The sequence below is a fragment of the Uranotaenia lowii genome, chromosome 2 (genome assembly GCF_029784155.1).
Source record: "Uranotaenia lowii strain MFRU-FL chromosome 2, ASM2978415v1, whole genome shotgun sequence".
Taxonomy (NCBI): domain Eukaryota; kingdom Metazoa; phylum Arthropoda; class Insecta; order Diptera; family Culicidae; genus Uranotaenia; species Uranotaenia lowii.
The window spans coordinates 18,462,370-18,479,042 of record NC_073692.1 but is presented as its reverse complement, the minus strand read 5'-3'; the positions used below and the strand labels follow the sequence as shown (position 1 = coordinate 18,479,042).

Here is a 16,673-nt window from a genome sequence, read left to right as displayed (position 1 = left end):
TTCATTTTTGTCATTTTTGTCATTTTGTCATTTTTGTCATTTTTGTCATTTTTGTCATTTTTGTCATTTTTGTCATTTTTGTCATTTTTGTCATTTTTGTCATTTTTGTCATTTTTGTCATTTTGTCATTTTTGTCATTTTGTCATTTTGTCATTTTTGTCATTTTTGTCATTTTTGTCATTTTTGTCATTTTTGTCATTTTTGTCATTTTTGTCATTTTGTCATTTTTGTCATTTTTGTCATTTTTGTCATTTTTTGTCATTTTTGTCATTTTTGTCATTTTTGTCATTTTTGTCATTTTTGTCATTTTTGTCATTTTTGTCATTTTTGTCATTTTTGTCATTTTTTGTCATTTTTGTCATTTTTGTCATTTTTGTCATTTTTGTCATTTTTGTCATTTTTTGTCATTTTTGTCATTTTTGTCATTTTTGTCATTTTGTCATTTTGTCATTTTTGTCATTTTTGTCATTTTGTCATTTTGTCATTTTTGTCATTTTTGTCATTTTTGTCATTTTTGTCATTTTTGTCATTTTTGTCATTTTTGTCATTTTTGTCATTTTTGTCATTTTTGTCATTTTTGTCATTTTTGTCATTTTGTCATTTTTGTCATTTTTGTCATTTTTGTCATTTTGTCATTTTTGTCATTTTTGTCATTTTTGTCATTTTTGTCATTTTTGTCATTTTTGTCATTTTTGTCATTTTTGTCATTTTTGTCATTTTTGTCATTTTTGTCATTTTTGTCATTTTTTTGTCATTTTTGTCATTTTTGTCATTTTTGTCATTTTTGTCATTTTTGTCATTTTTGTCATTTTTGTCATTTTTGTCATTTTTGTCATTTTTGTCATTTTTGTCATTTTTGTCATTTTTGTCATTTTTGTCATTTTTGTCATTTTTGTCATTTTTGTCATTTTTGTCATTTTTGTCATTTTTGTCATTTTTGTCATTTTTGTCATTTTTGTCATTTTTGTCATTTTTGTCATTTTTGTCATTTTTGTCATTTTTGTCATTTTTGTCATTTTTGTCATTTTTGTCATTTTTGTCATTTTTGTCATTTTTGTCATTTTTGTCATTTTTGTCATTTTTGTCATTTTTGTCATTTTTGTCATTTTTGTCATTTTTGTCATTTTTGTCATTTTTGTCATTTTTGTCATTTTTGTCATTTTTGTCATTTTTGTCATTTTTGTCATTTTTGTCATTTTTGTCATTTTTGTCATTTTTGTCATTTTTGTCATTTTTGTCATTTTTGTCATTTTTGTCATTTTTGTCATTTTTGTCATTTTTGTCATTTTTGTCATTTTTGTCATTTTTGTCATTTTTGTCATTTTTGTCATTTTTGTCATTTTTGTCATTTTTGTCATTTTTGTCATTTTTGTCATTTTTGTCATTTTTGTCATTTTTGTCATTTTTGTCATTTTTGTCATTTTTGTCATTTTTGTCATTTTTGTCATTTTTGTCATTTTTGTCATTTTTGTCATTTTTGTTATTTTTGTTATTTTTGTCATTTTTGTCATTTTTGTCATTTTTGTCATTTTTGTCATTTTTGTCATTTTTGTCATTTTTGTCATTTTTGTCATTTTTGTCATTTTTGTCATTTTTGTCATTTTTGTCATTTTTGTCATTTTTGTCATTTTTGTCATTTTTGTCATTTTTGTCATTTTTGTCATTTTTGTCATTTTTGTCATTTTTGTCATTTTTGTCATTTTTGTCATTTTTGTCATTTTTGTCATTTTTGTCATTTTTGTCATTTTTGTCATTTTTGTCATTTTTGTCATTTTTGTCATTTTTGTCATTTTTGTCATTTTTGTCATTTTTGTCATTTTTGTCATTTTTGTCATTTTTGTCATTTTTGTCATTTTTGTCATTTTTGTCATTTTTGTCATTTTTGTCATTTTTGTCATTTTTGTCATTTTTGTCATTTTTGTCATTTTTGTCATTTTTGTCATTTTTGTCATTTTTGTCATTTTTGTCATTTTTGTCATTTTTGTCATTTTTGTCATTTTTGTCATTTTTGTCATTTTTGTCATTTTTGTCATTTTTGTCATTTTTGTCATTTTTGTCATTTTTGTCATTTTTGTCATTTTTGTCATTTTTGTCATTTTTGTCATTTTTGTCATTTTTGTCATTTTTGTCATTTTTGTCATTTTTGTCATTTTTGTCATTTTTGTCATTTTTGTCATTTTTGTCATTTTTGTCATTTTTGTCATTTTTGTCATTTTTGTCATTTTTGTCATTTTTGTCATTTTTGTCATTTTTGTCATTTTTGTCATTTTTGTCATTTTTGTCATTTTTGTCATTTTTGTCATTTTTGTCATTTTTGTCATTTTTGTCATTTTTGTCATTTTTGTCATTTTTGTCATTTTTGTCATTTTTGTCATTTTTGTCATTTTTGTCATTTTTGTCATTTTTGTCATTTTTGTCATTTTTGTCATTTTTTGTCATTTTTGTCATTTTTGTCATTTTTGTCATTTTTGTCATTTTTGTCATTTTTGTTATTTTTGTCATTTTTGTCATTTTTGTCATTTTTGTCATTTTTGTCATTTTTGTCATTTTTGTCATTTTTGTCATTTTTGTCATTTTTGTCATTTTTGTCATTTTTGTCATTTTCGTCATTTTTGACGATTTTAACGATTTGGCAATTTGGCAATTTTGACAATTTTGACAATTTGGACAATTTTGACAATTTTGACAATTTTGACAATTTTGACAACTTTGACAATTTTGACAATTTTTACAATTTTGACAATTTTGACAATTTTGACAATTTTGACAATTTTGACAATTTTGACAATTTTGACAATTTTGACAATTTTGACAATTTTGACAATTTTGACAATTTTGACAATTTTGACAATTTTGACAATTTTGACAATTTTGACAATTTTGACAATTTTGACAATTTTGACAATTTTGACAATTTTGACAATTTTGACAATTTTGACAATTTTGACAATTTTGACAATTTTGACAATTTTGACAATTTTGACAATTTTGACAATTTTGACAATTTTGACAATTTTGACAATTTTGACAATTTTGACAATTTTGACAATTTTGACAATTTTGACAATTTTGACAATTTTGACAATTTTGACAATTTTGACAATTTTGACAATTTTGACAATTTTGACAATTTTGACAATTTTGACAATTTTGACAATTTTGACAATTTTGACAATTTTGACAATTTTGACAATTTTGACAATTTTGACAATTTTGACAATTTTGACAATTTTGACAATTTTGACAATTTTGACAATTTTGACAATTTTGACAATTTTGACAATTTTGACAATTTTGACAATTTTGACAATTTTGACAATTTTGACAATTTTGACAATTTTGACAATTTTGACAATTTTGACAATTTTGACAATTTTGACAATTTTGACAATTTTGACAATTTTGACAATTTTGACAATTTTGACAATTTTGACAATTTTGACAATTTTGACAATTTTGACAATTTTGACAATTTTGACAATTTTCACAATTTTGACAATTTTCACAATTGTGACAATTTTGACAATTTTGACAATTTTGACAATTTTGACAATTTTGACAATTTTGACAATTTGGACAATTTTGACAATTTTGACAATTTTGACAATTTTGACAATTTTGACAATTTTGACAATTTTGACAATTTTGACAATTTTGATAATTTTGACCAATTTTGACAATTTTATCAATTTTGAAAATTTTGACAATTTTGACAATTTTGACAATTTTGACAATTTTGACAATTTTGACAATTTCGACAATTTTGACAATTTTGACAATTTTGACAATTTTGACAATTTTGACAATTTTTTCAATTTTGACAATTTTGACAATTTTGACAATTTTGACAATTTTGACAATTTTGACAATTTTGACAATTTTGACAATTTGGACAATTTTGACAATTTTGACAATTTTGACAATTTTGACAATTTTGACAATTTTGACAATTTTGACAATTTTGACAATTTTGACAATTTTGACAATTTTGACAATTTTGACAATTTTGACAATTTTGACAATTTTGACAATTTTGACAATTTTGACAATTTTGACAATTTTGACAATTTTGACAATTTTGACAATTTTGACAATTTTGACAATTTTGACAATTTTGACAATTTTGACAATTTGACAATTTTGACAATTTTGACAATTTTGACAATTTTGTCAATTTTGACAATTTTGACAATTATAACAATTTTGACAATTTTGACAATTTTGACAATTTTGACAATTTTGACAATTTTAACAATTTTGACAATTTTTACAGTTTTGATAATTTTGACCATTTTGTCATTTTTGTCAATTTTTTTATTTAGAAATGAATAAATTAAGTGTTGATTGCAATAAATTTTTGAAAATTTCTACAATGTGAATTTTGTTATTTTTCGGATAAACTTAAGATATATCTATTATACTGAAAAAAAAAACTCATCGCAAATCGGTCAACAAGCCACCCATTAGCAGGAATAATCAGTAGAGATTGCGAGGGTACAAAAAACAAACTCCTCACAAATCTTAACCCCCTTCAATTGGTTAATTTACATTTTAATTAGCAGCTGACGACGACGACGATGGATGTTGTTGGTAAAAAGTTGCTTGTTTCTTGTACAATTTTGTAACGCTGCCAAAGGCTGTCGAGAGAAAAAAAAATAAAAGGTAGCTAAGCTAAGCGACTGCCAAGTATATTCGCTTTATCTCCACTACCAAGCATCGTTTGGTTTGTGTACAGCCAATTTTCCACGCACGATTAGCTGAGCAAACAGCAAAGTTTAACTCGCCTTGAAGCCCCCCAAAGTGTTGCATTCGACGTTTTTTCGACAAATGTTATATGATTGCATTGTGGGAAAAATTTCATAATTTTTTTAATTTAAATTTGTTCACCCTCAAAATTATGAAAGAAATAGTTCGAAATTGAGGTATAATTTTAAAGTGAAAATTTTGACTCAGTGTTCCTTTGGTGATCTCTGGCATTAACGCAGGTCCGCTGTGATGAGTGATTAAGCTTAACTTTTCTGGCTGAGAAGCAGCGAAACCGCGTATACGAGTCCCTTAAATTTTCCTAGCCACTAAAATGACCACTTCACCAGCTCAACTGTAGGACACTCAAGGTGCCAGTCAAGCGCCAATGCAAGTGGAAGAAGGGTATCGTAATTTAGCTGCGGCTATTAACGGGCAGCCAGCTAGCTGGGTGCGCATCTTAATTTCGATGCATTAGTTAGGCTGGCCACATCATCACATCGCGACCCCAGCTAAGCCACTCCGAGATATATTGGACGTGTCAATATTTGTCGTTTGTCGCCTTGAAAATTATGCTGGGAGCGATGTTTAGAGACACCCGGTTGAGAAAACACCGGTCGAAAAGTAAACAACGTTAAACAATTTCAAAAGGTAGAGTTTGAACTGAAGACAGACTTTAGAGACCAGACTCTTAGGAAAAAATTTGACAATTGGTCTCCGACCGTAACAAGAAATTGAGAATTGATTACTTATAGGAAAATAAATTAGCTAAAAGAAGATTTAAAAAAAAATTCAACGATAATTGCAATATTGCAATACTTCTGTAGAGATGCCACTGATGCGGAACGACCATTCTAAATCTGTCCTCTCAAAAGTATTGAAGGAAACACTTTATTCTCATGATCTAGTATAGTTTAAATCTACAAAACATACAATTTAACCGAACTCGTGGGCTGACAGAGCTGAGTTGGACATATTCAAAAATCTGTCTCGAATAATTCATTCTCAAAAAAATGTAATCATTGTAAGCCTACGATATAATCAATCACCATCTGAAGTGAATCGTGTTTTACTTAACTTTAATGTAAATAATTAACTTTTACCCAGCAAACAAAATTCAAATAAAGAAAGATCCCTGTCAATCATTGATCGCTAATGATACCTCAAAAAATTGAATTCAATTTCGCCGTTGAAAGCTTCTCATTAGCCGGGAAATAAACTGAGCTGAGCTGAGCCAACAGTCCTACTACATGTAATCATCCTTTCATCGATTGGAACGGCGAACAAACAAATTGTATTTAATGAAATCAATTGAACACACAAACAATCCGAGCCATCTCGTGAGATGGACGCAGATCAATTGATGAAATTGTGCGAGCCAACCGAGCGCCAGAGGTTTATTTTTCTTTTCCACTGCGATGCCATCCCGGGATTGATGCTGGCAGGGATGCTGAATTGTGATTTGATCGATTAAAAATCTTCGTCTTTCTAGAGAATTTGGAAAATTCTTGATATTGTCAAGATCTTACTCATAATAGATTTTTTGATAAAATCCTTTTTTGTGTTATATTCTGATGATAATTTATCCAATTTCAATTGGCAACCCTTCCTGAACCTATCAGCAGCACATCTTCTACTAAAACATCAACCCATCCATCCATCCATTTAAATCATTCATCAGAATAAATTCCCGTTCAGCTCAAAAGCATACGAATGTTGTTGCCTTTCCTCATCTCATCTCTCAATTCGTTTGCGCGAGGAATTTAAATAATAAGGTCTAAAAGCAAAATAAATACATTTTCTCTCATAAGCCGAACCCCATGGGATCAGCTTAGCTTCAGCCCCAGCTCAGCTCAGCTCAATGGAAAGGGGGTTGTGTCGTCGTCTCCCACCCGAAGGGAGCATCATCAACAAATGTTAAGCCACCAGCCATCATGTCGTTGTGTTGTGTCGAGGGAGGGGGTGGATCATTTGAGGATTTGCTTCTCGCTGTACTTCTCTGCCATACGACGAATAATAGTAGTCAGCCAATGTTCCGCCAAAGGGGGACAGAAAGGGGGAGACCGCGAAATATCGCAGAGCAAGTACGTAGGCACACTCACTTTACTCTCGCTCACTCACTTGGCATCATGGCAACTCGCCGCGCACATTGATTCTTGACGGCATCAGCTCAGTCGAGCAACTTGGGTGGTCCATCGGCATCAAGTCGCTTTTATTGCAGCATCAGGAGCAACTAGCAACTAAACTGAGGGCGCGCACACACCACACCACACCACACCACGGCTCTTTGCCAGCCACTAAACTTCCCCATGCTTTCTTACTTGCCCTGAGATTTTTCCCCAACTACTGCTGCTGGTTCTGCTTAACTTAATTCATCAGCATTGCTTACTTCCTTTCTACCGGATTGCTGGCGAAGGACGTGTCGATTTTCGTTTTGTATTTATGCTTCTACTACCTTCTACTTATACTTATACTTATACTTATACTTATACTTATACTTATACTTATACTTATACTTATACTTATACTTATACTTATACTTATACTTATACTTATACTTATACTTATACTTATACTTATACTTATACTTATACTTATACTTATACTTATACTTATACTTATACTTATACTTATACTTATACTTATACTTATACTTATACTTATACTTATACTTATACTTATACTTATACTTATACTTATACTTATACTTATACTTATACTTATACTTATACTTATACTTATACTTATACTTATACTTATACTTATACTTATACTTATACTTATACTTATACTTATACTTATACTTATACTTATACTTATACTTATACTTATACTTATACTTATACTTATACTTATACTTATACTTATACTTTAACTACTATAAAAGTTAGTAACCAGGAACCATTTTTATTATCATTTTGCTTATAAAGATAATGGAGGTGAATCATTGCATCCATACTCCGCACAATGTATATTCTTGGAGACTCTCAACGCCCCCAGCAGCGTTAGGGACCACTTTGAAAACCACTGTTCTTATTAATATTTTACTAACAGGCGTGTTGGTTAAGCTGCCTGAACTTGGTTCAGACACGACGCGATTTTCGGACAATTGAAAAATAGACGCTTTCGATTCGGAATCTAACAACGAACTGAACTTTTATTTCCGCTAAATTTGACATTTCTCTTTTTGTAAGGTGTTTCAATGTTTAAGGTGTGTTATGTGTTAGGTGATAGTGTGTGAGTGTGGATTAACAATAAATAATAAATTTAGAATCTAATGTATGACGCAACATACCGCCCCCCGTTGAATCAATTAATTCAACAGCACGATATTGCGATGCCCTATTCCGAAAGTTCTCCTTCAATTGGTAGTAGACAAAGCTCTGATGTTGCGCGACGTCGTGTTGCAGATTGGAAACGAACATCAGCTACCCGGACTATGCCATCAGGCCCTGGAATTACAGCTTCAATACGGCCCAGAGGCCATTGTTTAGGTGGAGCATTGTCAACCTTAACGAGTACCATGGTCCCCTTTTTAAATTCTGTCGGAGTTCGCCGCCACTTAGCAGGCCGCTGATGTAAAAGGCTAATGTATTCCTTCGACCAGCGCTTTCATAGATCGTTCACGGCACGTTGAGTTATTTGAAAGCGGGAGAGCCGATTTAGTGGTATTGTCGAATGGTCTGGCTGTGGCAGTTGAAACGGAGACTCGCCCAGCAAAAAATGTCCTGGCGTGAGAACTGAAAGGTCGTGTGGATTGTTGGATAGCGGGGTGATCGGCCGAGAATTCAGGATAGATTCAATTTGAGCAACTGCAGCAGCGGTGTGTAAACTCGCCTCGGAAAGAATCATTCGGCTGATTATTTCCGAGTTTAACTTGTTGTGTGCAGATTGATTTTATCTTCGTTCCAATCATGACGTGATTGCACACAAAACGAAGAGAACTGTTCCGAATTGATGTTTTCCATGCCTCGCAGGAATAAAATCCCACCAATGAAACAACAGAACGAAGCTTACCGTACACGAATGCTCACGAGCGATCGTTGCCCGACGGACCGAGTTAACATTCCTCGCACCCTTCTCTCGCTCGTTTCCCGTTCCCTTTTATCTATCACTTTTAGCCACGCCCCCATGCGTTGTCCGATTGATGTGTTCGGCTGCCGAACGAAAACGATTATTTTTTTTAATCCGCAGAACTGTGCGTTTGCTTTGCTGATGTTTCCCCCGATTGCTGTTTACTTCTGCCGAGTTTACCCGAAGCTTACTTCCTGATGCTTTCCGAGTTGAACTTTAGATAGCATCATTGCAGATTGAGTTTAACGAAATAAAATCGTTCTGCAAAGAAGGGCAAAGTGCGAGTATGTAGACTCGCGATTTTAACATCTCTGAACTGCAGTTCGAAACTCATCAAGCTGGTAAGGACAAGAGCCCATGATGCGCACGAAATGAAATTTGAAGCTTTTTACGGCCGCCTCCCACAATCCGCCGAAGTGTGGTGCACGGGGTGGGATAAAACTGAAATCGATTCCTCTGGCGAGACCTTCATTAATCCACTCAGTTGATTTCCATTGCTCCAAAAACAAGCGTTGCATTTCCCGAACTTCACGCGCAGCCCCAACGAACGAAGTGCTATTGTCGCAATGTATGACGCGAACGCGCCCGACTCGGCTCACAAAACGCCTCAAAGAATTGATGCAAGCTGTTGCTGTTGCTGACAATGCTGAACTTATGAAATGCGGCTCCCGCCAGCTAAGTCCAAGATGGCAGCCCCATCGCGGGATAGGGACTTTAGGCTAACAACCTACTGCTCCCGATTCATAAACTTGTTACGGAATCCGAAAGAAATGACCGATCTGGAACTTTGGCGACGACTTTTAGCATGAAAACACGGACACGAATTGGAACTTGGAATGTTTTAACCCTTGCCCAACAAGGCAAGCTGGCTCAACTTGCTAGAGAAGCTAGCCGCCTCAAGCTTGAAATTCTGGGACTGAGCGAAGTCCGTTGGCCTAATACTGGAGAACACAAGACTCAATCCGAGCAAGTCCTGCTTTACTCTGGCATACGAGGAGAACATGCTACTCGGGAACGAGGAGTTGGTTTCCTGTTAAGCCCGCAGGCCTACGCGGCCCTCATTAGATGGGAACCGATAAACGAAAGAATAATCGTAGCCAGATTTAGAACACGGGTTAGAAACCTTACAATGGTCCAGTGTTATGCGCCAACTGACGTTGCCGATTTGCAGGAGAAAGAGCAGTTTTACAGTCAACTGAACAGCGTGGTAGAGAGAATTCCGAAGGGTGACATTCAAATCCATTTGGGCGACTTCAACGCAAAGATTGGCTCCGACAATCAAGACCTTGAGCGCATCATGGGGCGCGATGGCTTAGGACAGATGAGCGAAAACGGAGAGCTGTTTGTAGAATTTTGTGGCAACAACAACATGGTGATCGGTGGATCGCTCTTCCCCCATCGACCAGCACATAAGGTCACTTGGGTATCCCGAGATGGCCGAACAGAAAATCAAATTGACCACATCTGCATCAGCCGAAAATGGAGAAGGAGCCTTCTTGATGTCCGCAACAAGCGAAGCGCAGACATTGCATCTGACCATCACCTCGTCCTTGGCGAGATACGACTGAGAGTTGCGCGTGTCCAACGGCGCGAGGAGAAAGTCGGGTGTCGATACGACGTCCGCCGGTTGGAGAATCCAGAGGTGAAAAGGGCATACGTTGAACAGCTAGAATCCCGAGCCTCGGAGCTGCCGACAGACGGAACAGTCGAAGAACAGTGGTGTGGAATCAAGAATGCCTTTATCACGACGAGCCATGGTACTCTCGGTAAAGTTTGTGGAAGAAGAAGTGAATGGATGTCGGATGAAACTTGGAGGATGGTCGATGATCGGAGAAAGGCGAAAGTCGGAATTGAGCAGGCATGTACCGGGTCAGCCAAATCAGCCGCCCGCTTACGATATGCGGAGCTGGAAAAGGCAGTTAAACGAGCTTGTATACGAGACAAGAGAGCCTGGACAAACTCCCTAGCCGAAGAGGGGGAAAGAGCCGCCGCCAATGGAGATATCCGATTACTTTATGACATTTCTCGCCGCCTCAGTGGTGCAAGGACTAATGCAAGAATGCCGCTGAAAGACCGAGCAGGTCAGTTATTGACCGATCGAACAGATCAGCTCAAACGATGGACTGAGCACTTCGAACAACTCTTCCGAGTCACGAATAGCGATGGCCAACAGAACCCGCAGCTCGAGGCGCCTACAGTAAGTCGCATAAATGGCGTCAACTCGGAAGCGCCCTCGCTGGCTGAAATAGAAGCGGCAATCAAAAACATGAAATCCAACAAAGCACCTGGGATCGATTGTATCCCTGCTGAAATGCTGAAAGCCGACCCTGCCCTGTCAGCACAAATGTTGCACCGTCTTTTCGCTGACATCTGGGATACTGCAACATTCCCGGCCGACTGGATGCAGGGTATCCTCGTAAAGGTCCCGAAGAAAGGAGACCTGACAGAGTGCGGTAACTGGCGAGGCATAACGTTGATCTGTACAACCCTTAAAGTACTCTGCAAAGTGATCCTGAACAGGATCCAGGAGAAAATCGACGCTACACTCCGACGGCAACAAGCTGGATTCCGATCCGGACGATCATGTGTGGACCACATCACAACGCTACGAATCATACTGGAACAAATCAACGAATTCCAGGACTCTCTTCTGCTGGTGTTCGTTGATTTCGAAAAAGCATTCGACCGACTTAACCATGAAAACATCTGGGCGGCTCTAAGGCGACGAGGGGTCCCAGAGAAACTAGTCCATCTCATCGAAGCACAATACGAGGCATTTTCATGCAAGGTCTTGCACGATTGGTGTCTTGTCCGAACCAATCCCGGTAACTGCTGGAGTGAGACAAGGATGTATTTTATCACCCGCTACTTTTTCTAATCGTAATGGATGAGATTCTGACTGGATCGATCGACTGTGCACCGAACCGAGGATTGCCGTGGAATCCTTCAACAATGGAGCATCTGAACGACCTTGACCTGGCTGACGATATTGTTTTGCTCGCCCAAACGCAACCGGATATGCAGAGCAAACTCGACGACCTCACCGAAAGTTCCAAGGCAGCAGGTCTCAAAGTCAATGTCGGAAAGACCAAGTCGATGGAGATCAACACAGGAAATCCCTCCAGTTTCATGGTAGCTGGGCAACAAGTTGAGAAAGTGGAGTGCTTCCAGTATCTTGGTAGCCAGATAACGCCTGATGGTGGTACCAGGAAAGACATCGAAACCCGGATCAGAAAGGCCCGATTTGCGTTTGCGAGTCTCCGAAACATCTGGCGGTCACGCCAGATCTCTCTACGAACAAAAATCCGAATCTTCAACTCAAACGTCAAATCCGTATTGCTGTACGGGTGCGAAACTTGGTGCACATATGCGGTGACGACGCGAAAACTGCAAGTATTTGTAAATCGCTGCCTGCGGAATATCATCCGCGCTTGGTGGCCTGGCAACTGGATCTCGAATGAGGAACTACATCGCCGGTGTCATCAAAGGGCGCTAGAAATCGAGATTCGAGAACGTGGAGATGGATTGGGCACACGCTGCGAAAAGATGAAAACGAGATTTGCAGAGAGGCGCTAGATTGGAATCCAGAAGGTCATCGAAGAAGAGGCAGGCCCAGAAACTCGTGGCGGCGAAGCCTAGCCGCTGAAATCCGAACTGTCGACGAAAATCTTGACTGGGACCAGGTGAAGACGCTGGCTCCGGATCGTCAACAGTGGAGGTCTTTTACCACGGCCCTATGCACCGGAGGATCGGCGCGGGATCATTAAGTAAGTAAGTAAGTTGCTGACAATCCGTCGACTATGTCAAGTACAACAGCTTTTACGGCGAAGCACACGTACACTGCTACCCAGACCTTTAGTGAGGCGCCTCTTCCCGTGAGTTGACGGACAAGGAAAGGTCCGCAGTAATCCAGTCCAGTATGCTCGAATATCTTTGCGGGAGTAATTCTTGTGGTTGGAAGTGGTGCCATGAATTGTTTGCAAGGTTGCGGACGGCAACGAGAACATTTAACGCATAGTTGGACTGTCTTTCGGGGCAAGATCTCTACCACGTACTGGCCAAAACCGTTGTCGAATGTGTGCAAGTAATTGAGTTGGCCCTGAATGTAATGTTTGGTGGTGTATTGATCGTGCAATCAGTGTCGATAGTTGGTGTCGATGAGGTAAAACCATTGGGAAACGGTTGTCTAAATGTCCCGGCAGATTCGCTAATCGCCCATTGATTCGTAAGATGTTATCTTTATCCAAATACAAATCAAGATTTTTGAGAGAAGTTTTGAAGTTCGAATCCTTGAGAGAATCTTGACTAGAAGCCCTACGTTTCAAATAATTAATTTCTGACAAAAATACTGAGCGTTGTGCGAGGCGAACAAGTGCTTTAAGAGCCATGTCATATTCTGTTGATGTCAAGGAACCAAAGTATCGGTCACTAGGTACCGATGTGTAATTGTGGATAAATCGGAGACAGTATGCAGTTTTTCTTAAAAGCGGAGCGAGTTCTGATGAATTAGTAATCAAAGAGTCATCGAATATTACTGCCGTTAAAGTAACTGTCTCTCTTCTTTCTGCAGCCTGCAACTCAACCATTGTTGGTGAAAGTGAAATTTTTTGAACAGGCCAATCCTTATCGCCAAGAAGTAAAAATTCCGGCCCGTGCCACCATAAATTGTTGTCTATCAAAATCTGTGGTTCAGCTCCTCTTGAGAGACTATCAGCTGGATTCAATGAGGAAGGGACATGTCGCCATAGATAACCTTGTGTGAGACGATGGATTTCAGCAATACGATTTGAAAAAAAAATTTTCCAGGATGATGGAGGAGAATGTATCCAATGCAGAACAATGATCGAGTCTGACCAAAATACGACAGAACTTCCTTGGAATATAGTCGTTTTTATAATACTATCAACTAATTGGCTACCTAGAACTGCTGCACAAAGTTCAAGTCGAGGAATAGTGATGCCACTCATTGGGGCAACCCGAGATTTGGCGATTAATAAATGACTGGACTGAGGACCATCAGAGTTACTACAGACAACGTAAACACAAGCCTCTTTCTGAAGCGTCAACAAAACAATGAAGTTGATAATCTCTGCAATTAGCATCCATAACCCAACGAGGTACCCGTAAATTTTGAAGAACATTGATTGATGTTCGAAAACATGTCCACCAGGATCGTAAATCAATTGTGGAAGCTCATCATCCCAATTCAGTTCCCTTTGCCATAATCGACGAATGAACATTTTAGCGCCGGTTACAACAGGACCAACTAGGCCCAGGGGATCGAAGAGTTGCGAAATTTCAGACAATACTAATCTTTTAGTAACCTTATCAGTTTCTGTGAATATTGGAACCTTAAAACCAAAAAGATCTTCAGCAGGAAACCACAACAAACCGAGTGTTTTAACAGAGGGGGAAGGATCGAGTTCAAGTTGTGAAAGGGATTCGAGTTCCATCCCAGGAATAGTTTTCAAAACATCTGTATGATTAGAACACCATTTGTGTAAGCGGAAACCTGCCTTATTCAACAAATTCTTCAACTGGGAAGCTGTTTCGATAAGCATATTAAGATCATCAGCTCCGGTGAGCAAATCATCTACATAAAAATCAGTTTTCACTACCTTTGCAGCAAGTGGATACATTTTTCCTTCGTCATCAGCTAGTTGGTTCAGCACTCTCGTAGCTAAAAAAGGAGCGCAGGAAGTTCCGTATGTTACGGTCTTGAGATGGAAAGTTTTAACAGGGGCTAAGACATCAGTTCGCCAGAGAATCTGTTGCAGTGGTCTGTCATCGCGATGTACTACTATCTGGCGGGCCGCATGCGGCCCGCGAACCCCCAGTTTGACATGCCTGGTATAGATGGTCCAGTATAAAGCAAATCATTCAGAGAAAGTTGGTTGCTACTTTTGCTAGCACCATCAAATACCACTCTTAATTTTGTAGTTGATGAATCCGGACGAAGAACTGCATGATGAGGTAAAAAAAATTGAGGAACTGCAACCTTTCCTTGCGAACTGGAAGTCGGACAATGTAGCGACCGTTTACATCACGGCGATGTGTTTCTCGAAAATGCATTTCACAGTATTTTTCAACCGGTGCACCGCGGTGTGAAGGCCTTGCCTCTATCAAAATCTTCTACTTCCCAAAACTTTTTCACTTGTTCATCTAAACTATCCTTCGAACAACCAAGCGTAGAAACTAAACAAGATATCGGTGTCACTGATTCAACTGGAGCTCTTCCAGCAACAACATAACCTAGTTTCGTTTTGTGAAGTACAGGCAGATTACTAGCAAGGATAATGCTTTGGGATTCAAGTAAAACAGGAAACAGCTCAGCACCGATGATAATGTCAATGCCTTTGCTCACGTTAAACTGCGGATCTGCTAAAGGACATTGTTTAGAAATTCCCCACTGACTCACATCTATTGTATTAGTAGGTAACTGTACAGTTAATCTCGGGAGAACCAAACATTCGAGTGTGTACGTTTGCGTGCCATCGAAACGCGAGAAAAAATTTACTGTGGTAATATAACGAACGTTTACAATAGCTTGCCCGATTCCACTTACCGGCATGTTAATCTTTCTACGTGGTAGCGAGAGGCGCTGACAAAGAGATTCGGAGATAAAGCTGGATTGAGAACCACTATCCAACAACGCGTAAACTGAGTGTGATTGGTCAAATTTATCGTACAGATTCACTAGAGCAGTAAAAAGAAGAACTGTTGAGTTGTTTTCTAGAGTTTGATTGAAAAGAGGTGAATTTCTGTCAGCTGTACCCACATCCACGAGCGGTGGTGAATTTCGAAACTCGAGAGGAGAAGGAGCGGAATCACACAAAAGAGAAACACGGAGAAAAAAGTATAGTACTTCCAACAATAACTCACTTAAATTCAATCATATTTCTGATTAATTCTCGGCTAACTATAAATATTAAATTTTCAATTATATATATAGTAGAATATCTGATTGAAATTTTGCATTCAACGATACATACAATAGATTGAACTATATTCGTATGATTGATTTTAAGCATTCAACTATAAATATAATAGATTCAACTATAATTTTATGATTGATTGTATGCATTCAACTATATGTATAGTAGATTCAACTATATCGGTATAGTTGATTCAACTATATCGGTATAGTTGATTCAACTATATCGGTATAGTTCATTCTACTATAAATATGATAGATTCTATTTTAATTCTACGATTGAGTTTATGAGTTCAATTTCAAATATTGCAGATTTAAATTATGTTTATTTTACAATAACAATATTTTGGGTGATGTTTTGCTTTCTTCCATGTACTTTATTTCAAAAAATCTTATAAAAAATAGAATTGTAAACTTTCAAAAATCGTCTGGGGTGATCTTGGAGCTGGAACCGTAGGAACATAAGAGGAATTTCATATGCGCACATCAAATTGTTTGACCAGAGTGTCCTTCCGGGAAAGTTAGCCACCTACGAAAGAAAAAAAAAAGAATATCAGGCGGAACTCACCGAAAAAAACGGAATTTTGGTTCTCACCGTAAAAATCCAGCATCCAGCAGCTACTGACAACTGACCCGTGCCAAATCACGTCCAACCAAATGATCCTCATCCTCGTAATTGGTTGTCGCCGCCATCAGGAACCAATCACTAGCGGGCGAGCTTCTGTGGATGAAGGAAAATTTTTTTTTTTATGTTGCTGCCTTTTCTGACCGTTTGTCAGGAACAAAACCTTACCTGCACTTTTCCAGCGGGTGTAACGCATGCCGGACATGCCGATGCGCTGGTTGTGGTCGGTAGGTGAGAGTCCAACCGTGAGACGGATCCGTCAACTTGATAATCTTCCGATCTGTTGCGAATTTCTTC

At 37.4% G+C, this 16,673-nt stretch overlaps 1 long non-coding RNA gene across 1 annotated transcript; it reads right to left on the bottom strand.

Moving 5' to 3' along the window:
• Positions 1-16,124: 16,124 nt before the first annotated feature.
• Positions 16,125-16,673, bottom strand: LOC129744580 (uncharacterized). Its single transcript, XR_008736946.1, has 3 exons — positions 16,545-16,673; positions 16,347-16,472; positions 16,125-16,280 (listed from the first exon to the last, which is right to left on the bottom strand). It is a non-coding gene; the product is annotated as an uncharacterized LOC129744580 (long non-coding RNA).